The 23,963-nt window shown below is 40.1% G+C and overlaps 1 protein-coding gene across 2 annotated transcripts in view; it reads left to right on the top strand.

The window, feature by feature from the left end:
- Positions 1-23,963, top strand: part of FGF13 (fibroblast growth factor 13) — a 592,158-nt gene that overhangs the window by 115,043 nt on the left and 453,152 nt on the right. The gene's annotated exons all lie outside the window — the stretch shown is intronic.

Genomic DNA, 23,963 nt, shown 5'->3' with positions numbered 1-23,963 from the left:
TATACAGACAGGACATGGAAAAGGAACATCCCTAAGGGAGAACAAAGATGCAGAAAGTGGTGGGTACATATGGTTGTTATTCTTTATTTAGTATCTACTGTATTCCAAGTATTGTGCCAAGTCACATGTAATCTTCACACCAAATCAAAGAGCTGGATTCCATTATCATCTCCAGTTTTAAAGATGAGAAAACTGAGACTCAGATAGGTAGAACAATTAAGCCGAGGCCACTCAGCCTGTAAATGGAGGAGTTGAGATTCAAAGTGAAGTCTGATAGACTATTCTTCTACTGCTCAAGCTATCTCTTCTCTATGACCTCATCTCAAGACCTCAGCTATTTGTCAAACACCTGTTATGTGAGTAACCTCTGCCCGGCTCCACACTGTTCCACAGTCAGTTTTTCAGGTATTTATTTTAGTGGTCAAAAGTAACCTCATCTCTGCTGATTGATGTCTGAAGCTGCTGGAATGAGGCAAGAATGTGTGATGTGTGCAATTCCTTTGGCTGCTTCTTGTCCCTACAGCATCTTACTCTGCTCCCTGAGTGAGGGCTTTTGGGTTTTGAAAGGATCTGGAACTTTTTTTCAGAAACAAGTCTCTGCTTTGTCAGGTAGTTCCAACCCCATCTGTAGGATCTTCCTGAAGCCTGAGCACACCAACATCCAGCTGTTGGAAACAACAGCTTCCTCAATTAAAGAAGAGGCAGACAACTATCTCAAAGGAAGCTGGGAACAAAGGTATCCTCAGGAGATTGCTCAGGAGGCCAGCCAGAGGACATGAATGTTTGGTGACTGCATATATTTGGGGGCAATTTGTACTTTGCTGTTTCAAGACAGAGCTCTGCTGGCTAGGAGAGCACATTTTTTCTTCCCTTACTCCACCAATTGGCAGCGCCATTTAGGGCTGTCATAGCAATAGTCTTACAGATCTTGTGGTCCAGACCTGTCATTGTGTAGATAAAAAGCTAAAGACCAGAAAGGAGGAGTGTCTCATCCAGATTCACATAGCAGAGTGGGAGTCAAGCCTGCATCAAGACTCAGGACTTTTGATGGAACGTCCCAGGTTGGGAAACTTTATTTGGCCCTCAGTTTAGACTACCCTTTTTATCAGTTATCTTTTCTATGGAATATGTTCTTTATTTTCAGTTAGTCCATAAGTGTGTTGAAGACTGAAAACACATTTTGTAATTGGTTTTTGGCTCCCTACCATGATTTGTACATATAGGGGTTTGTTGGTCAGGTCAGCCCTCTCCTCTTCTGACTCTTATTAAACGTGATTCCTATTATCTCTGTATGGCCTTGCCCTTGCCATTATGCAGCCCTCAACTGTATGCAACTCCTCTCACCTGGATATGGCTCCTAAGTGTGCTGAACCTCAGCTTTTCCACAGCCAGTATCTCCATTAGCTCTAGTTCCTTGAAGTCCATTCCAAACTCTGTTTCTAATTCATGTAGGTTTTAAAACAATGGTTTTGCACTGTGTACATACGGTTTGTATAGTTTTCTTCACTGAACTTTAGAACTACATGATAATTCTTCATGCAACACCATTAACAGAAATATATAGCTCTGTTTACCATGTTCATAAGATGCAGAGTAACTCAGTTCTAAATCTTAGTTTTCTGGGTCCTGCCACATTTTTAAGAAAGGAATCCTCTCTTGGGATATTAATCTAAAAAAACAAACAGGCACTAGAGACGGCCTATATGACAATGTGATATCTGAAAGGCATATCAGATTTGCTAGTCTTTTCTTCATTCACATTTCTGTATTAGGCTGAGGTGCTATCCCTGGCGTCCTCTCCCAAGCAAAGTGACTTTGGTCAAGTCATTTCATTGCTCCCAGTCTCAGATCCTTCATCTGTTGATAGAGATAAAAACCCTGACCATGAAATGTTGGGAGAATCTAATAAAGTAATGTCTGCCAGAGCACTTGGACATGATGTATTCAGTTCTCTGAATAGTAGCATTACACTTGTTCACTATTGGAGGGCTCAGAAAATAATAAAATCCAGTTATATGGGGGGTGTTGTGACAGCAGAGATACTGTTGTACTCTTGCATGTGTTCCTAAGCCCAGCGTCCTGAGTGCTACCCAACATGTGCATCTTGGCTCCATGGAAATCCAGCAGGCTGGAACCACTAGCATCCCCAGTAGACTGAGGCCATTAGTAGTCCTGCCCAAGAAGAGCAGTTTGTAAAAGTAATACCCCAGTGTAGATTCTGGGATCACACCTTCCTTTAACATCCAGAATAATAGATGACCAAATCCTGAAGTAAGTTTAGAGCCCACTTCACTATCTCTGGAAGTTTTTAGCTCTCTAGTGGGAAGTTTGAGTTTATCTCTTTTTCTTGAGTCAGGTCCATCTGTCACTTGCTTCTCCACTGACCCTTGGTTCTTCTCGCAATAGCGGATGTTTCAAAGTATGTATGACCAGCTCTGAAAGCAGCTTCCAAGGAGGAGCTGTCTGGAAGTTGCATGCACAGGCAGGGTAGTAAATTAGAATCAGGATGGGACAAATTTGAAGGCAAGAAATCACATGGCTGCGAAAGCTGGGGTGTGGTTGTGACAACTATCCCCAGTCTCCTAGAACCATACCCTCCGCCTGGTGTGTTGCAGAAAGCTGACCAACTGATTAATTTTACATCTCTTTTCATAGGGATGATTTTGCTCGCCATTGGTTCTAGTAAATAGTGCTCCACAGGTATTTGCAGCATGCCCCAGTGCTCATCCCTGCAAGGCTGATGCCTCCTTCTTTATTATTCTTCTCCCTGCTGATCGCTCCAAGCTCTTTTGCTTGCTTGTGGTGGTTCCATTTTTAGTCTTTGTGAAAGTTGTTAAACAGACTTTGTTGTAGTAAGATTTGAGATGTGTTCTATTGGTACAGACATGGCTTTACTGAGTATTATTGCCTTACCCTAAGATCAGTAACTTATCTTAGTGGAGAAAGTCAAATCCACCTAGTTTATTTTTAGCAGATATCTTCACTGAATGGTGGGAGGATAGTGCAGATTGCTCTGAGTAGGTCAAACATAAACATGCAGTGCCAAGGACTAGTTTCTCTTGTGGGGCTTTTGGGTTTCTTGGAATGTCTAAGAACATGGTGGAGAATTAATCAGGGATCTCCTGCCCTTTGCCTCCCAGCTACTTTTGAAGCGTTTCACTTGGTAAATGCTATTTTCTGAATGCACATATCAAATTGCCAAGTAGCGCCGATCCTGAGAGGCAGATGCCTTTTGTTGTTTGAGGATTGGTGCAGCAAGAAGCTCCAACTAGAAGCTAAGACCCAGAAAAGCAGTGGTCACAGACAATGGGATGCAATTGTTGATGTGATCACAGTAAGGGCTGTTGTTTGAACTGGCTGGCTTCTGCCTGTGCATCCCACTTGGATACTTTTCTCTGACAAGAAAGAAAGCAATCGGTAGGAATGTGTTGATGAGGTCATAAAATTTAAGATTTGAGAATGTTAAAAGTTGCTCAATTATGCCAGAGTTTGACCAAATGCAGGCTGGAATAGAAGGACTGAATAATCAGAAGCTATTTAGTGAGTCACATCCTTTTAGGGAGCAAAAGTATCTAAGGAATAAGATAGTTGTGAGTTGGGACTAGCTATTGCTTCAGGTCACCTGGGTGCCATTCAGCAATTAAGCATAGCCTTAATGGAAGAGAAGCAAAAGTGTAGCTGGCAGCCACCCCTCCTTTCCTCTTCCCAGAGCATTTCTCTATTTCATTTAGGCAGGCACTCGATACCTCTTGTCTGTATATTGCAACAAATAGCCTCCTAGCTGTTCTTCAACTTCCCATGCCTTCCTTCTCTGGCCTCTTCTCTTTCCAGCATTTAACATAAAGTGGTGCCAGGTACCTCTTTCTAAGGCTTAGTTCTATCAGCTTCATCCTGTACTCAGACTACAACAGCTAAGGAACAGAATCTCCCCTCCCTAGCTTCTTGTCCATAGGCTTTCCAATAAACTGAGCAGCGTATGCCCCTCTGTTCTCCTTCATGTGTGCTCATTTCCAGCAAAACTAGACCCCTTACCTCTTGCTGAACACACCCTGAAGTTTTCTGTCTCTGATATATAGCAGTTTACCTAAATGTATTTCTCCTTCTTGTGATTTTACTTGTCTTTTGTCAGTATCATCTATTTTACTAAGCTTCTTTTGACACTCTAACCCCAAATGAAAGGGATTTACTTCCTCAGAGCTCCCATAGTCTGTGTGATTGAACTTCTCTCCTGGCTTCAATTCATATGCTCATGACTTGTTTGTCTCTCTCAGTGGACAGTAAGCTCCTTGAGGGCCAGGACCTGTGCCAGATGCATGATTGTCACATTTTGCCTCTGGGCCCTACAGAGCCCATGATAAATGTTGTAGTGGCCTTACCTACCAGACTCCAAAACTTGCAAATACTTTGAGATCCTGTGGGAGATGATAAACTGCATTGCTCCAAATTAATATTTTCCTGATCCTCTCCCTCCTCCCACCCTCTGCTTGCAGAGCTTGCAAATACTTTGAGATCCTGTAGGAGATGATAAACTGCATTGCTCCCCTTCTCAGGACTTCAGGTTTCTGGACTACAAATCAGGGGGTTTGCAAAGTTTGCTTTTCAAGGCCTTGGCTAGTTCTAGGATTCTGACCCAACTTTCCAAGAAGGGTTTGTGTTTGTTTGTGCTCTACTTAGATCTCAAATTGTTCCTCTGCAGCATGGGCTTTAGTTACCTTTGCTTCCTTCTTTAGACAAAGAAAGAGACCAAGAGATAGGCTCTGCTTTTTTTTGCATCTTGACACCCCAGTTCTCTCAATATTTCCAGTGCCTTTCTAATTTATAACCCTGGAAACCAAGAATCCACTGTACACAGTCTTTTTTTTTTTTTGAGACAGGGTCTCACTCGTTCACCTAGGCTGGAGTACAGTGACATGAACATGGCTCACTGAAGCCTCAACCTCCCAGGCTCAAGCAATCCTGCTGCCTCAGTTCCCCAAGCCTGCTGGGACTGCAGCCGTGCACTAGCACACCCAGCTAATTTTTGTATTTTTTGTAGAGATGGGGTTTTGCCATGTTGCCAAGACTGGTCTTGCATTCCTGAGCTCAAGTGATCTGCCCCACCCCAGCCTCCCAAAGTGTTGGGATTACAGGCGTGAGCCACACACTCGGCCTTAGATGCAGTCTCAATGCATGTTTAACAGCACACACTGGGGCCTATCGGAGGGCAGAGGGTGGGAGAAGGGAGAGGATCAGGAAAATATTAATAATTAATTGGTATTAAGCTTACTACCTGGGTGATGAAATAATCTCCACAACAAACCCCCATGACACAAGTTTACCTATGTAACAAACCTGAAATGTACCCGTGAATTTAAAATAAGAGTTTGAAAAGAACACATTGGGTATTGCTTACTACGTAACAGGTGTTAATGCCTGTTATGTACTAAGCACTCCGTGAGTCTTTGCTATTTTTGTTATCATTATTAATAGTCACTTTCCAGTAAGACAGACCTGAGTTCACATCCTGACTTTGTGATTTACTAGTGGTGTGTGACTAGTGATGTCAGGTTCTTGATCTATGGGAATCTCTACTGGAAACTTATTTTGCAGATGCATTGTTAGGGTTAAGTAAGTTACTTTATGTTAAAACAGCTACTGTGGTCATGGTGCTTGACACATTATAGCTCAAAAATGTAGCTTATTATTAGTAGTAGTAGTAGTGTTTATGTGCATTTTTATGGTATAGGAACTTAATAAATTCATTCAAAAGCCAATTTTAAGTGCCTACTGTATCCTGGGAGCTATGAAAAGCACCTTAATAATAATGTTAAAAGCCAGGTGCAGGGGCTTACGCCTGTAGTCTCAGTTACTTGGGTGGCTGAGGTGGGAGGATTGCTTGAAGAGAAGAGTTCAAGGCTGCAGTGAGTTGTGATTGCACCATTGCATTCCAGCCTGGGTGACAGAGGTAGATCCCCCATCAATAATAATAATAATGATGGTCACGAAGATGATGTTACTATTACCTATCAGTAACACTTATTGAGCATTTTCTCTGCCATAGGCAACTTGAAGAGCTCTACAAGTATCTTTTCTTTAAATCCTTAACAAGCCTAGGAGAGAAGTACTATTATTATCTTCATTTTATAGATGATGAGAGCAAACCATAGAGAAATTGAGGAAATTTCAGATAGTTGCTCCAGGATTTCAGTTGAGATGAAGAAACTGAGGCATATAAAGCTAGTCAATGGCAGATAAAAAAAATTGAGTTCAGGTCTTCTGTCTCTAAAATCCATCCTTTATGTCAGCCCATAACCATTGAATGAAATTAATCTTGTGGAGGCTGACATGGGCATAAACATGACATCTGAAGCATAGTTTTCACCCCTTCATAAGAGTCCTGTCGGGTACCACATAAATGTGGCCACAAGAAAGTTGTGATACTTAAAAATCTCATAAGGATAATAGTATTTTTTATTCAAGTCAGCTATTTTAAGCAGTGCAAAGGACTTTAGTATGTATGCAGTCCAGGAGTTTCCAACTTTGATTTACCTTTTGAAATAAATTAGAGTCTATGAGCCACCTGATTTCCTGTATGCCAGGATTTACCTGGAGTGCTTCAGCCACCTGTCCTCAGCTGCCTCATTGCCTTGCTTCCTCCCACTTTCTCCTCAACACACATGCGTGCACACACACATGCACACATGATTTATCATAATCTGGGTAACCACCTGTCTTAGTCCATTTGGGCTGCTATAACAAAATACCATACATTGAGTGATTTAGAAATAACAGAAATTTATTTCTTACTGTTCCAGAGGCTGAAAAGTCCAAGATCAAGGCACTGGAAGATTTAATGTCTGGTGAGGGCCCACTTTCTGGCTCATAGATGATGCCTTCTCACTGTGTCCTCACACGGTGGAAGGATTGAGGGAGTTCTCTGTGGCCTCTTTTATAAGGACACTAATCCTCTTCATAAGGCCTCCAACCTCATAAACTAATAACTTCCCAAAAGCCATCAACTTCGAGGCTAGGATTTCAACATATGAGTTTTGTGGGGATGCAAACATTCAGACCGTAGCCTCCTCGATGGAGTGTGTTTCTTGCTTGTGTGTCACTGTGGAAAAAAAAATGTGGAAAATCACAGCAGTCAACCTTCTCATTTTATCCCTGAATTGGAGATTGTGAGAGGGGACATATCATTGGCAGTCCTTTCGAAGTTTGGTCTACATCTATCTATGTATAGTGGCCAAATTCAGTGTCAATGGTCATTTGTTTTGAGTTTTTTTTTTTTTTTTTTTTTTTTTTCTTGCAGGTAATGCTTAGTGAATCCAACTGTAGCTGACTTTGTTGAATCTGCCTGGGAAACTCTTGTTCCCTTGCATCAGAAGCCCCACCATAAAATTGGCCTTGGTTCAAAATTGATTATTTGCACAGATTGGGATATGTTAACAAATAGAATTCCTTCTCCTTTCTTTCCTGCTCAAGTTATTACTTACCAAGTCATCAACCATTCTCTGATAGGCAAGAAACAAACTGAACTCCTTAATCTTGTTTGTTCTAAAGCTTAGGAAGTGATTTTTGAATCACTATATAGGGTTTCACTGCTGAGATGTGCAATGGGTAAACCCCCAGAGGCTGGGATACAGATTCAAATCAGATCATTCGCTCCAAATGTATCAGAACTCCTAACAATGTCATAGCTGCCCAGCATGTTTTCGAAAACCTGCCATTTTGCAGGAATAACATACTTCAGGTCAGACTCCAAATGGCTGCATGGATGTGTTGCAAAACTGAAAATTAATGACATGAAACTTAACAAGGTGTTCCAGAAGGTCCTTGCTGCCTCCCTCGTGTCAATGCTCCTCTAATTCCAAATAGGAGATCACTGGCAACTGTACTGTTCAACTATGGAGACAAATCTGAGAGCCACGTGATCATAGGCCTTCTCAGAAATTAATCTATGCAAAGATCAAGTCAGGTATAATTTTCTTGGCTGTTGATGGAAATATGTTTTTGTCCAGCAAATAAACAGTCTAGCTGGGTTTTGGAATCAGGGCAGTGTAAGGGGCACAGACACAGAAACTGCTGTGTTAATGATAGTGCTTTTGAGACCCAGATAAAACCCAGATCTTCAGCTTTCCCAGGAATAAAGTTGTAGGGCCGAGAAGGTGTGGAGTATTACTGAGTCAATCCAAAACCCATCACCTGCTTCTCACAGCTGAAATAACTATATCAAACAAGGATGACTTTGCTCAATATAATCATCAAAACACATGGCCTATGTACAGTTTATCAAAAGATTTTGGATTCACAAAGCAAATTCTGGAAAATGGCATGAAGGCAGAGAATCTGATCAAAGAGTAAGTATTTATTTAAAAAAATAATTCTTAAAGAGGCCCAGAAAAATAAATGAAGAAAAGACTAGCTGTAGATTATGGTGGAAAGAATGCTGAACAGGGACACTTGAATTCTAAATCTGTTTTTTTAATGTACTACTGTATTTAAGCTTTTTGTTCTCTCACCTAAGTTTCTTCTTCTTCTTCTTCTTTTTTTTTTTTTTTTTTTTTAACGGAGTTTTCACTCTTGTTGCCCAGGCTGAATGCAATGGCACGATCTTGGCTCACTGCAACCTCTGCCTCCCGGGTTCAAACGATTCTCCTGCCTCAGCTTCCCGAGTAGCTGGGATTACAGGTGTGCACCACCACGCCTGGCTAATTTTGTATTTTTACTAGAGACAGGGTTTCTCCATGTTGGTCAGGCTGATCTCGAACTCCCAACTTCAGGTAATTCACCCGCCTTGGCCTCCCAAAGTGCTGGGATTACAGGCGTGAGCCACTGTGCCCAGCCAGTTTCTTATTCTTTAAAATGAACTGGCTGAGCTGTTTTTCAGTTCTGAGGTTCTATGACTATGATAATAACGTGATGAAATCTGCATATTGGTTAATAATATACATCTCTCCACAATAAAGTGAAAAGGCTTCTGTTAAAATTTTGATCTAGTTGTGCAGGTGTTTACATGTTGGACACATAAAAACTAAAGAGGCAAAAATTTTCACATGAATAATCAAGTTACCTGCACTTAGTTGGTGACTTAATTTTTATTTTTTTATTAAAGTGAAATTCACGCAGCACGCATTAAACATATTTTTTCCGTTTTTAAATTTCTAATTATTATGGATACATAGTACTTGTACATTATCAATGGGGCACATGTGATTTTGATATAAGCATGTAGTGTGTTAATCAAATCAGAGTACTTGTGGTATCCATCATCTCAAGCATTTATTATTTTATTGCATTGGGAATATTTCAACTCTTCTAGCTATTTCGCAATATATAATAAAATAGTGTTAACTATTTCTAAATGTACAATTCAGTGGTATTTAATACATTCACAATGTTGTTCAACCATCTGCTCTATCTAGTTCCCAGACACTTTCATCACACCAAAAGGAAACTTCATACCCATTTAAGTAATCACTCCTCCTTTTGCTCTTTCTTCCTGAATGGCATAATTTTTAAAATTTATATTTTGCCTTTATTTCTCTGACACAGTGTGTTTGGGGGGCAGTAGGTAGGTGCCTGCCTGTGCTTACTGGGAAGCTCAAATCTCCCTGAAACCAGCATGTCAGCCTCTGAAACCAAGTTTTGGCTACTTTGAGAGACTTAGAGACTAAGGGCTAGGGATGCTATCTGTCGTGGTATTGAACAGATACAAGTTCATTGTTTTAAACAAATTATTAAAAACAAAACCCTGAAAGTTTTTCAACTAAGTTCAAAGAAGAAGTAAAAGTCAACTAAGTTCATGTTATCCAGGCATAATCACCATTTCCTGTAATATCTTTGGGAATCTTCCTCTGCATTTAACATACTATGTATTTGCAAAAGTAAGATCATATGGTACACACTTATTTTATTTACAAGGTAAAAAATTGTTAAAATTAATACAAGATTGGTTTATAAAATAGAAAAATAGAACATCTGTTTCCCAATCTTATTTTTTGATGGACAGTACATTTCAGACATATTTTTGTGTCAATGAATGTAGTTTCAGAGCATCATTTTAATTGCTGCCTAGTAGTCTATTGTATGTAGATATTACAGTTTCCTCAACTAGGCTTTTTTTTTGACATTTAGGTAGGTTCCATTTGTCAGCTATCATAATGATGCTGCAGCTTGCACCTAAATTTGTGCCTATATCTATGATTATTTCCTTTGAACAAATTTGAATATGTGACCTTTGCTCATTATGATAATGATGCAATATAATGAAACTAAGGCTAAAATGTAGTTGCTCACATTAGAGTCAGCTATTTTGCAAACACACTTGTGGTGGCTCTTTTTATTTTACATAGCATACCCACACCCATCATTTCATTTAATACTATCAGTGGCTAATAGCTAATATTTATTGGACACATATGTGCCAGGCATTGTGCTATGTGCTTTAGAGAAAGGTACCTTATTCAATGTTATTTGTTATGTACTATTATTATTTCCAGTTTAGAGATGAGGAGAGTCAGGAGGCTCAGAGACATTATGTAAATTGCCCAAAGCACAGTAAGTGGTAAAGCTAAAATTTTACTTTGGTCTTTTGGGTTCTAGATCCAGTGTTATTCCTAGTATATGACAAGTCCTTTTTTTGAATTGTAAAGTATTCTGAGCCTACATTTGGGCAAGGGATTTAGATTCCGCACCATTTATCTTGGAAAGATTTAACAGTAAGGAAGCAACATGGTGTTCGTAGACTGTGCCCCCTCCGTTTCTAGTCTAGGCTGGCTTCCTCTGGGGATACCTGCCTATAGTTAATTTCTGTGGAACTGTAAGTGTGGTTCTTGTCATGCTGGATCCTTTCCCGAAGTAAGACTAGAGTGGCTGTGGCTGAGACAGCGAGGTGTGATTTATGAAAGTTCAAAAGGGGCCAGGAGCAGAGATTGGGAGAGGTCTCATTTACATTAAGAGTTACTTTGAATTAGGTTCTGGGGCAAAGTGCTCAAATGAATTTATAATTAAAGAGCCAATAGAAAGTATTGAAGGACAAATTTGCTGAATTTCATTGGACCATTTTATTCTGTGCAGAGGAACAAAAGATAGCTTGTGCTATTTTTTTTTTTAGGGAAAAGAACTGTAAAATAAGATACACATCAGCAAGCCCCCAGGGCCAATGTTTTTCTGGGAATAAAGCTGGGGACTATAGGAAGGCAGCTAAGGTTCCATTCATGGACTGAAGTAATTTTGGCACTGGGAATCTTTGCCTGTTTTCAAGGACATCTGCTAAGTCCCCAAACTGTGTCCCGATTGGCCTTGATGCTTCGTGGCTCCACTGACACAGATCACAGAGCTAAACGGGCGAATGCAAAGATTATGGACTTAAAGAGGTCAGAGTTGTGCAGGTCCTTGGAGAGCATCTAAGGAGTGAACTCCTCAAATTGACTGGTGGGGAAACCAGGGCCTAGGCAAGGAAAGGGACTTGTCCAAGGTGCCCAAACAAGTGACTGCCAGAGTGTCAAAAGTTTAGTGGTCACATTTGCAATCTTCTGTATGTTATATTCACCAGTGACATGTAGAACTAAATGAACGATTTCTCTTCCTTCTCATTTTCTCCCTCCTTTCCCTCTTCTACCTTCTCCACTCCTTCTCCTCTTCCCCATTTTCTCTTTCTCCTCCTCTTGTTTTATTTTATTTTTCTCTATTATCATATTCATAACAACATCTCTGGTATGTATCATGTATGCTAGCTAACTAACAAGCTACTGTTACATCCATTATCTCATTTGATCCTTCATGTATCATGGCTGTAGTGCTCAGAAACTGAAAATCTTGCCCTGATGCAGAATGTGCAAGCCAACACACCAGTCCCCCACCTCGGCACCCTCCAACTGAAAAGGCTGACTGGCTTCCTGAGCACTGTGTAGATCCTGTATACAAGCCATGGACTTTCTCTCTGGGATACTTTCTTTCTTTCATTTTTATTTATTTATTTATTTATTTTATTTGAGAGGGAGTCTCTGTTGCCAGGCTGGAATGCAGTGGCGGGATCTGGGCTCACTGCAACCTCTGACTCCCTGGTTCAAGCAATTCTCCTGCCCCAGCCTCCCGAGTAGCTGGAACTACAGGCACATGCCACCACGCCCAGCTAATTTTTGTATTTTTAGTAGAGACGGGGTTTCACCATGTTGGCCAGGAGGGTCTCAATCTCCTGACCTCGTGATCTGCCTGCCTTGGCCTCCCAAAGTGCTGGGATTACAGGTGTGAGCCACCATGCCTGGCCCTCCCTGGGATACTTTCTATAGGTGTTTGAGGGTTGCCACATTCTCTGGCATAATCTCAGACTCAGTGGCAAAAAAGGAAGGAAGTTAAGAAACTTTCCTGTCATTGGATCCAGGTCTTAAATCAAGCTTTGCTTGACAAGCATACTTCCCATATTTCTCTGTTGGAAAGGCCTCACTCATCGGCACTCTTTAGTCAAGACCAGGTTCTATCTAAGGCATCATCACTCACACGGAAGCCCAGTTTCTGAGCACTGGGGCACGATACGTGAAGAGTCAAATGAGATAATGGATGTAATAATAGCTTGTTAATTGGATAGCATACATGGTACATACCAGAGATGTTATGAATATGAGACTGGAGAAAAATAAAATGAAATAGGAGGAGGAGAAAAAGAAAGGGAAAGCAGGGAAAGGGAACATCAACTTTTAGTAACCTAGACTCCTGGGGCATTAGGTTTCTCTCCAAAAGGTAAGAGGGGGAGGAGAGAGAGAGGGAGGGAGACAGAAAGCCAGCACTGTAAGCATGCAAAACAGAATTTCACACATAGTGAGAAATTCATGTTTTTCTTTCCTCGTTCATTTTTTCATTCACTCAGGTGACTTTCATTGAGTGCCTAATAAGTGCCCAGCACTGCTTTTATCTCCATGATACAGCACTGTCCTCAAACATTTATATTCTAGTGAGGGAGACAGACAGTAAACAAATAGACCTATATTATATTATCATGTAATTGCCATAATGCCATAATGCTATGAAGAAAAATGAAACAGGTGTAGTAATTTCCTAGGATGGCCATAACAAATTACCACAAATTGAATGGCTTAAAATAATGGAAATTTTTTCGTTCATGGTACTGGAGATTAGAAATCTGAAATCAAGGCATCATTAGGGCCATCTTCCCTCTCAAAGCTCTCAGGAATCCTTTCTTGACTTTTCCTAGATTCTGGTAGTTACTGGTAATCCTTTATGTTTTTTCACTTTTGTCTGCATCACTCTAATCCCTGTCTCTGTCTTCACATGGGCTTCTCTGTGTGTGCCCGTATGTCCTCCTCTCTTCTTACAAGGACTCCAGTCATTGGATATAGAGCCCACTTTAATGCAGCATGACCTCATTTAATTTGATTACCTCTGAAAAGACCCTCTATTTTCTAAATAAGATCACGTTCTGATGTTCTACGTGGACATGAAGTTTGGGTGGAGGGAGGCATTAATAAACTCACTGCAGATGGGGAAAGAGAAGGCATAATTATGGTTGGTCTTTAGATAGAATGGTTAGGAAAGGCCTTTCTGAAGAGGGGACATTTGAGGAGAGAACTGAGAGAAGTGGAGCCAGCCATGAGGATATCTGAGGGAAGAGCACTCTAGACAGAGGAAAGGCTAAATGCAGTGGCTGTCAATCTGAAGTGTGCTTGTTGTGCTAGAAGAGAAACAAAGAGATCAGCACAGCTAGAGTGCGGTGTGAAGGCATGGAGTAGAGTGGTAGGAATTGAGGTCAGAGGAATAACCAGAGATCAGATCATACAGGACCTTAAAGATTGGGGGAAACAATCTGGGTATTATTTCAAAGGCAGAAAGAAACCACTGAAAACTTTTGAGCAGGAGATTGATGTAACCTGACTTCAATTTGAAAATGATCACTGTAGTTGCTGTGTGGACAACAGTCAGTCACAGAGCAAGGGTAGTGTCCTAGGAGCAAATTTGGAGATTATTATAGAAATCTAGGCAAAAGATGATGGTGTCTTGAAGTAGTGTGGTCATAGTAGAGGTGATGAAAAGTAGTCAGATTAGTTATATCATTTGAAAATAGAGATGAAAGGATTTAATGCAACACATAAGAGAGAGAGAGAGACAAAGAGAGAGAGAGGAATTAAGAATGGCTCCAAGGTTTCTGGTCTGAGCACACAGTGGCGTTACTTACTGAGTTGGAGAAAACTGCAAAGCGAGGGGGTTTGCAGGAAAAAATCAAGACTTCAGTTTCAGATGAGTAAAGAGTGAGATGCATATTAGAATGCAGATGCAGGTGGCAAATAGGTAATTGGATATACAGCATTGGAGTACAAGGGAAAGACTGGGATGGAGAATATAAATCTGGAAGCCATCCATAGAGATATGAGACTGGATGAGATCATAACGAAGTGTAGATGGAAAAGTGATAAAGTCTGAGCATTCTGTTTTGGGTTACTCTAACATTAAAAGGTCAGGTGGTAACAAGAAGCCAACATAGAGATGAGAAGGAGTGGCTGATGGGTATAGATATAAAATTAAGAGAGTGAGATATCCTAGAAACCAAGAAAATATTTCAAGGGTGAAGGAGTAATCAACTCTATGAATGCTGCAGAGAGTTGTACAATAGAAAGGTAAAAATTTTCTCCTAGATATCACAACAGGGAGGTTGGTGATCTTGGTCAGAGTATTTTTATTAGTGTAGTGGAGATGAAAGATTGCTTGGCAGGGCGTGGGGGGCATTTCAAAGGAGAATGGGAGGAAACGAATTGGAGCAGTAAGTATGGATGGACAACTTTTTCAAGGAGTTGTTTTCTCAAGTGGAAGGGAAGGATAGGGTGGTGGCTGGAGGAGGGAGAATGCGTAGTCAAGGAATAGGTTTATATTTTTTAAAGACGGGAGTTATTGTAATGTGATGAGGATGATGCAGTGGTATAGACATGCGAGGGAGTAATTACAGGGGCAAAGTCTTTGAATAATTAAGAAAGGATGGGAGACTGTATTGTACAGATGCTGGGTAAATGTGGTAGTGGGAGGATGTAGAATTTCTCTTCTAATTGCTTCTATTTCCTCACTGAAATCAGAAACTTGGACATCAGTGGAGACAAAGGAAGAGGGAAGGATAATTTAAAAAGGGAAATTATGAAATAACTATCCAAGAGAATAGATGGCAGACAGCACTGATGACCCACACTTGGGGTATGAGGTCTTCAGTTTAAATGAGAACAGACAGCATGGTTGTGTGTTTTCCTAGCCAAAATAAGCTGCTTGGGGGCAGGCATGAAGTCATGAAAGGGTTGGACTTAACTCACATTTGGATTTTGCCAAAGATACGTGACAGAGAAAGACAGGAGCCTGGGAATTGAGGATATATATGAACCTCTTCTTGGATTCATCTTCTTCAGCCTCATTAATGTCTCCTCCTTACCTTTTTGTGCCTTCTCTCATTTTATAACATGACAGATAATACTTCTACACAAGTACTGAATGTGGAGTATGTTCCACTTGCTACAAACAGGTATGGAAGAGAGAGTGAGCAAATGACACAGTCCCAGAAGAAACACATGTATGTTACCAAGAGAGATTGGCACGGAAGAATAAAAATTTTCTCCTAAATGTCACAACAAGGAGGTTGGTGATCTTGGTTAGAGTATTTTTAGTAGTGTAGTGAGGATGAAAGACTGCTTGGCAGGGCATGGGGGCCTTGTAGAATATTTAATATTAAGAAACTTTATAACACGTATTTTGGGGGAAAAACTCACTATGGTTCTACTGTGTGTGTGTGTGTGTGTGTGTGTGTGTGTGTGTGTGTGTGTGTGTTTGGTAATAGTGTCTCTATTTTGGTCAATGTAAAAACCTTCTGATCATTTGATGATGATGATGATGATGATGGTGATGATGACCGTGATGTTGATAGAAGCAACTAACATTTGCTGAGTACTTACCATGAAGAAGGCACTTCACTAAGTGCCTTCATTTGATTCAGTAATTTATTTAATCCTCATGACAGTCATAAGAATTCAGAACCATTACTCCCATTTTCAGATAAGGTTAGGTAATTTATCCAGTGTATGACAAACAACATTCAAAATTAGATTTTGAACCCAGAACATTATGATTCCATAGTCCACACTCTTAACCACTCCTGCATTGCCTTTCAGTGCCAAAAACTTTACATGTTAAAGTTGGTACACTCGTCTATCTCTCTATCCCTTCAGTAGAACTGTCCCAATGTCCAGTCTCTTTGCTAAGTGATTGTGTTAGTTGCTAGTTGGGGCAAAGGTGTGGGTGAAGTTCAGCTCCAAATTCTTCATCATTTTTGTGCTCATATAGGGATTCTGAAAGAAGCTAGAGGGAGGATGGTGTTTGTCCTGCAAAGCTGTTCCAGAGACTTGTGTTCTGGGCTCATAATATATATTCTGAAGACAAAGCCTTTGGGGCCATTCCTCTGCTTCCTTCATCTCTCAGACCTGGTTTTATCTTCTGTTTTTTCTTGATCCATGGATATTAGGCAACCATCTTGTTCTCCATATTATGATCCTGTCTCTTGCCCCTGCCCTCTCTGTAAGCTGTCACCTTTGTCTGAGACCTGCTCCTGGCTCCCACTTCATCAGACTTGGCATGACAAATTGCCTTCTTATCATACTTAATGCCAGCCTGTAAAATAGGGTATGCTTTCTGCTCACATGCTGTCACCATCTCCTATATCCATCTAGATCCAAAAGGCCTATTTCATCAACATAAAATCCACAGAAGCAACACACGCTGCGATTCGGTGCTCCACGTCAGAGCTGATGAGGATGGATTGGTGAATTCTGTAGATCACATCTGTCCTAAGCAGCAAATTAGCTATGCTTGAATTCAGCTACTACATTTTGCCTGCTGTGGGCTTGCTTTACTCTTCTATGAAATGTATTTTGTAGCAGTGCAGAAGACATACACAAGATTGATTAGAGTTGGCACGATTTGTGCATACTTCGGCAGTTATTATTGTAGTAGCTGCTTTAAAAGACTAAAAAGATTCTTTCACCAATTTTGTTCCTCTGTAAAGTTTCATTTAAACGTTAGTGGGTATATTTATGTGTAAATCGGATCAGCTTCCAATGATAGCTCCTTATTATTAGCGTTTTGGTGTTCTGTTTGCCTGAGCAGATTGATTTGCCATTATGAGAAAACGTTTGAACTGAAAAAGTCCTCTGAACTTTGTTCACTAATCTTATCAAAGAAAATAGAAGCAGAGGATGTAGACAGAAACCTGCAAATTAAATTTACTTTTCCAATTCAAATGTATTTGATCTGCATTTGTTATGGAACTGGGACAGTAGTTGCTTCTTGATTGTGCAATAGCACTGAAGTTTAGAATATTTTTCAAAGTCTTTACAAATTCAGTGGGGGAAAATCAACAATGTTAACTGAAAATAGCATCTACCCTTTTGTATTAAGTTCATATAGCATGTAGATCATGTCATTGTCCTTGTACTCCCATCTATCAGGCTTAGTGAGCACTGTGCAATGGTACCATAAATGGCTGGACCATCTCTGCTATGAGGTGACAGATTGTTTAGGGCAAGCCGCTGGCAACAGAAGTGTTAGCACGCTTGATTTGCAGCGAAGTGAGGGCCCAATATCTTCTGCTTGATTCACATGGATGGGTTATTTCACATAGCTTTACTCGGATTTGGAGAACTGTGCTAATGGCCTGAGCAGTTTGCTTCCTTCTTCCCTCCCCATCACTTTCTCTCTCTCTCATTTAAATCATTCCCTGAATTTCTGACTCAACTAGGCATATGAATCAGAATCACTGTGGAAACTATACAAACAAACAAACAAACAAAGAAACAAAAAACCACCACAAGCTTAAGCTCTGGCTCTGGAGATGTTGCTTGAATAGCTCAAGTAGATGTAAGACAATAGAAAAGAGGAGGACAAATGGACTTTGGTCTGACTCCTGATTCCATCACTTGCTAGTCGTGTGCCCTTGGGCAATCATTTACTTTCTCCTAGCCTCATCACTTTTTTTCATTTTTCAAATGGGTAACACGATAGCCCTGCTTTCATTAGGTTATGGGAGGAGTGAATGAGAAAATGCAAAGTGACCAGTAATCACTAAAAAATATACTTAATATTTGAGTGCTTCCTATGATTCACTGTTAATGTGGCAATCAGGCTTCTGCATTTTAAGTTTACACATTATCTGCAGGTCAATCCCCACTGAGAATCACTACACTTAAAAGATTCTTAAAAGCTAAGTATATGAAGCACTTGCTTCAAGTCTGTGTTCAGGGGCTGGTTCCAATTTTATGCTATGGTGCCACCTCATAAAAGTATATATGTATGTGTGTAGCTACTGGATATTTATGATGTGCCTGGCACAGTGCTAGGTGCTGAGGACACAGAGATCATGAATCATTGTCCCTAACCCTAAGAATGAAATTGTCTAATACCACATTCTGCCCCGTAATAAAGTGGCACAGTATTGCAAATAGAGTATAACAAAAATTCCCTGTGACATTCAAAGGTGAATTTTATTTCAAACAAACCTAAGCTTCTCCAAACAGAATTGTCTTAGAAACTGATCAATAACAAACACTTCATCGGTAATCTTTATTTTAGTTATCTTCCATTGGCTTTTCAAATAGTGATACATTTTATTAAAGCTTAACTGGCATTTATTGAATGCTACCAAGGGGTCTGATGAGTTGGCAACTGGAGTTTACTAGAAAGCAGTGACATCAATACTGAATCAATGCACTTGAACGGAAGCTGTGCCCTAAGTGCCATTCAGCATCACACTCTCCCATTCTTTTGCAGGACACTGAATTGATCCCCAAACCAGTGCAGGTGCAGTGATATAGGACAACCAGCCCTGCGGTTCCCCAAAACCCACCTCTTCAAATCTGAAGAGAACATTCTTTCTTTTCTTTGTCATCAAATAAACATACCTGTACTAGGTGCTATTTTCTCCCTGGACTGTAGCGTAGTGGGAGACAGACTGAAATACCTCCTCTTATACTTCTGGGCAAACCTCAGATACATAATTTGTGCATGGGCCAAATGGCCCTCAAGATATTGGGTTCCCTAATAGAGCTACCGAAAGATCAGAGAATCATAAGGTAAGGCACTGAGAAAAAATGAAACTTTCCTTCTTTCCCAAGGTCAAGGTGAGAGCCGGATTCCAGCCTCAGTTGAGTGATTTTTTTTTCAGTTTTCCAGTGTTTAGTTGTGTGCATTATTATAACTCAGAAACATTATGGTAGTATAGCGTTGCATTGTTTCAGATTTCTATTTAGTATTCTTATTTCAGTGGTCAATGAAATGACAGAAGAGAAAATATCAGCTCATTAAAATAAAAAAGACACCACCCGCTAATATTGATTGCTTTAAAGCAAATTAATCTCTATACATGCAGAAGGTGCTATGGTTCCCCTTTTTGTGTGTGTGTGTTTGTTTTTTTACTTTTTCAGATCTGGTGAATGCAAAAACCAGATACTCTTGAAAGTAAATAAGTATCCAAATAAGTGCAAATTGTACTTCCAGACCAGTATATTTACTCCAGTGATTGCACGGATGTTATTTGACCATGTGATAATTAGAGCACATTCAAATCACAAATTCCCATTTTACACTTTTTGAGTTTTTTAAACCAGAATGCACTAATGGCCTACAGAGTACTTCAGCATTAGGTGATCAGAGAAGCCATTTATATGATGTTCTTGCTAATGGAGAACTTTAAATGTGGCGAAGGCTATCTTCATGCATGGAGGCTCTAAATGCCCAGAAAAGGGAACCAGTATAATCATCAGAGAGCAGTTTTACATGTGGGTGAGCTGAATGATTGTTATAGATTCAAGCTATATAAATGAAGGTACTTTAAGAAATACACATACACAGACACACATACACACAATTTGCTATTGGTTTGGTATGGACAAATTAATGTACAAATAATATACAGGTTTAAAAATTAAAGTACCCATTCTGCACTAATGGCAAATGGGAAAATAGATGGGAAAACAGAGGCACGTTTAGCCTGTGGACAAGTTGAGAGCCTTCTTTTTCTCCTGCATTTCTTTTTATTTCAGTTCCTTCTTTCATCTGTGCCTAAGCCCACTCTGAGCCAGGTGAAGAGAATGGACTCATAAAAATGTTGACTCTGAGGTGTGGACAAGACAAGTGTTACCTTTCCCACAATAGGCTTATAAGGATTTTGAGAGGGATATATGGAGACAGCCATTCTTATTGGATGGAACAATATCCTGATGGTGACATTTTAAGCATTAGCAGGTAATTGCCTCTTCTGTGTATGAGGAAAGCTCTCCCTGGACAAAGATCAGTTGCCAATGTGTGTTTAGATGAAACTGAGAATAGTCCCCACTGAGCCACCAGTGGGATCGGGTAGTGCCTGTTGTGAGGAGACCACTGGCCAGACAAGTTGGGGACAAAGGAACAGAGGAGTGGAGAAAAGCAGAATGGGAAGATAGAGTCTGGGTAATGGGAGAGAATGGGGAGGGGATGAATCCCTGGGTTCAAATCCTGGACTACTACTTAACTAACAATCATTTTGTAGCTTAATACCTAGTCAGGAAGTGAGTTGTTAATCAAGTTATTCATATGTTCACCAAATAGCTATTGAACTTACTATATTACAAACGTGGTAGGTGCTATGAGGAAAAAGAACATGTCACGAGAGACCTGGTCTAGTCTGGGGCATCAGCGAACTTCACTGATGGAGCTTCACATCCTGAGACAGTGAAAATCAAGTTGAGGTATAAACAAGGAATATGAAAAATGAGGAGTTATTTAGACAAGGATATGTGAAGGGAAAATTCCTGAAGGAAGGAAGAGCAGGCTTAAGATTCCTAAGGCATAACAAGAGAATACAGTATGTTCTAATGCACTGTATGAAAGCCAGCATGTCTGGAGCACAGCACATAAAAGTGGAGAAAGCTGAGGCTGAGGAGTTGAGAAGGGGGCGGAGACTTCCAGGTCTACCTGTCCATGGTAAAGCACTTGAACATTAGTGTAAGAACAATGGGAAGCCATTGGCAGGTTTTATGGAAGATGGTGTTTTAAATAGATGTCTCTGGAAGTGTAAGGTGGACAATGGATTAAAGTAGACACCACACTGAAGGCATAGTGACTATTTAGGCAGCTGTTAGCAGCAGTCTGGACAAGGTATGATGGTTTCTTGGACTAAGGTAGAATCAAGGAGAAAAATGAATGGATTGTGTGACCTTGAACAAGTAGCTTCACCTCTCTGAGCCTAATTAAGCTTATTTTCTTTCAGGTTTGGCCTAACATATCTAATGAATACACTGGGTTTTGCCTCTCAGATTATCTGCTGTGCATAACCTCCCTTATACGTGTTAACTATTCAACAAAAACGTTATGTCCACACTTAATTTATGAATGAAAGATAGAACTAGCTTGGAGTCTTTAGAATTTATTCAGAATTGTATTAAATTACTCCCTTTAGTCTGGTGGTCTGGATGAGTTATACATTTTTGTAATAAAAATTGGCTTTCAAATGAATAAAAGAACATTGACATGCCACCACACATGTTATTCCTCTCACCCTAAAGTACTGAACAAAAGGACCAATAGAAGACCCCCCAGCATTCAGCAGTAATTAAATACAGATACACTTATTTAGGAAACTGGTAACAGGAAAGAGAAATTTAGCGCCAGCTGAGAAAAGACAGCCCAAGGACTACATTTTGTTCTGAGAGTTACAAACACTTCCAAACAGAATTAAAAAGAAAATGCCTTTCAGGGTTATAACATCTTTCCATACAACTTTGAAACCTGGCAAATATTTCTTGCCAGCTCATCACACTAAACCCTGTAATAATTTTACACAGTGTCCAATTGTGATAGGAAACTAATAGCTCTGTGAGTGAAGATTTCTATTCTGGGTATCCAAATAACATTCCCAGTGGAGAGGAGAAAAACACTGAAATTAGATGCCTATGTCTTTCAAATTGTTCAGTTCCATTTGATTGATAACGCGTTGTGGTACACGTTCTCTGGCCAAGGGCTTGGGCTAGATGTCTTCAAAGAAGGTAGTCATGGGGCTGTCCAACCACTTCCTTATCCCACTTGACTAAGCAAGAATCCTTTTGTCTAATAGGGAGGCTAAAGTTAGAAACCAGGAATCTGTAACACAAGAAAGAGAGATATAATTACCTTAACACCTTAAGAAAGGGAAAAGAGTGAGTGAAATAGAGGTGATTCAAAGGCTAATGTTTATTAAAATCTTCTGTACATCACCTACTTTAACCTCATCTTTAACCTCATTTTATTCTTTGGGCTTCATAATAGCTCTTATCATATTGTTATTTTTATTATTATCCCTACTTCACAACTGAGAAAACTGGGGTTTCCTTAGTTGTGAAGCTTTTCCTGCTCTATCTTTTCAAAAGATATGCTGTTTGCACTGTACTGGGAAGCCTAAGCCAAGTGTTCGTGAGTTTTGTAGAGAAAAGTATAGAAAACTCAAATTACAAACCCCATGGGGAAATGGAGGGAGCAATGTGAGACCCAGAAAAGTGGGGAACAAACAGCTCCAAACTAGAAAAAATAAAACAATACAATGAAACGTTGAGATGATTGACTAGATTAAGGAAGGATTAGAAATGTTAATGAGAGAAAGTATACGATGACAGGTAGATTTGAAAAGAAATAAATATAACTTCTAGAAAAAAATGATGATTGAAATTTTAAAAGGGAAGGTCAAAATAATATTTGAAGAAATCACACAAAATGCAACACAGAAACATAAAAAAGATACAAAAGAGGTTCAAGGACATGGAAGTAGAATGAGGAGGCCCAATATCAATCTAAGAAATGTTCCAGAAGGAAAGAATCAAGAAAATATAAGAAAGTCAATATTCAAATAGGTAACAGCTCCAAATTTTCTAGAATTGAAGAAAGACTTGGATGCTCAGTTCGAAGGAGCCCATTAAATCCTAAGCAGAGTAACAAAAACAAATATACCTAGACATATTGTAGTGAAACTGCAAAGCACTGAAAAAGAAAATCTTAAAAGTCAGAGAGAAAAGAGATGACCTATTAGAAGATTGTAAGTTAGAAGACAGTGGATCTGGTATCAGCAACAATAAAAGTATCTTCCAATAGGTGAGAAAAAATAGTTATTAACCTAGAACTCTATATCCAGTTAAAGTCACTGTATTAGTCTTCTAAGGCTGCCATAACAAGATACCACATCTTTGGTGGCTTAAACAACAGAAATTTATTTTCTCATAGTTCTGGAGGCTAGAAGTCCAAGATCAAGGTGCCATCAGAGAGGGTGTCTGGTAAAGTCTCCCTTTCTGATTTGCAGAAGGCTTCCTATTGCTGTGTCTTCACATGGACTTTCTTCTGTGTGTGTGTGGTGGGGGGGCGGGGGCGGGGAGAGAGAGATTTCTGATTTCTGTTCTCTCTTCTTTTTCTTATAAGGACACCAGTGCTATTGGATTAGGGCCCCACTTTTATGAACTCATTTAACCTTAATTACCTCCCCAAAGGGCCTATATCCAAAATAGTTACATTACAAGTTAGGGCTTCAGCATATGAATTTTGGGGAGGGGGCACAATTGGTTCCAAAACATTACTGTTGAAGCAGGAGAGAAAAGAGAAAAATAAAGGCTTTTTTTTTTTTTTTTTTTTTTTTTTGAGATGGAATCTCGCTCTGTTCCTGGAGTGCAGTGGCACAATCTCAGTTCACTGCAACCTCCACCTCCCGGGTTCAAGCGATTCTCCTGCCTCAGCCTCCCGAGTAGCTGAGACTACAGGTGCCTGTCACCACGCCTAGCTAATTTTTGTAATTTTAGTAGAGATGGGGTTTCACCATGTTGGCCAGGATGGTCTTGATCTCTTGACTTCGTGATCTGCCGGCCTCGGCCTCCCTAAGTGCTGGGATTACAGGGGTGAACCACCACATCCAGCCAATAAAGGCATTTTGACATGAAAAAGCTGGAGAAATTCTA

The sequence above is a fragment of the Pongo abelii genome, chromosome X (genome assembly GCF_028885655.2).
Source record: "Pongo abelii isolate AG06213 chromosome X, NHGRI_mPonAbe1-v2.0_pri, whole genome shotgun sequence".
In the NCBI taxonomy this organism is placed as follows: domain Eukaryota; kingdom Metazoa; phylum Chordata; class Mammalia; order Primates; family Hominidae; genus Pongo; species Pongo abelii.
This window is presented reverse-complemented; position numbering and strand designations above follow the sequence as displayed.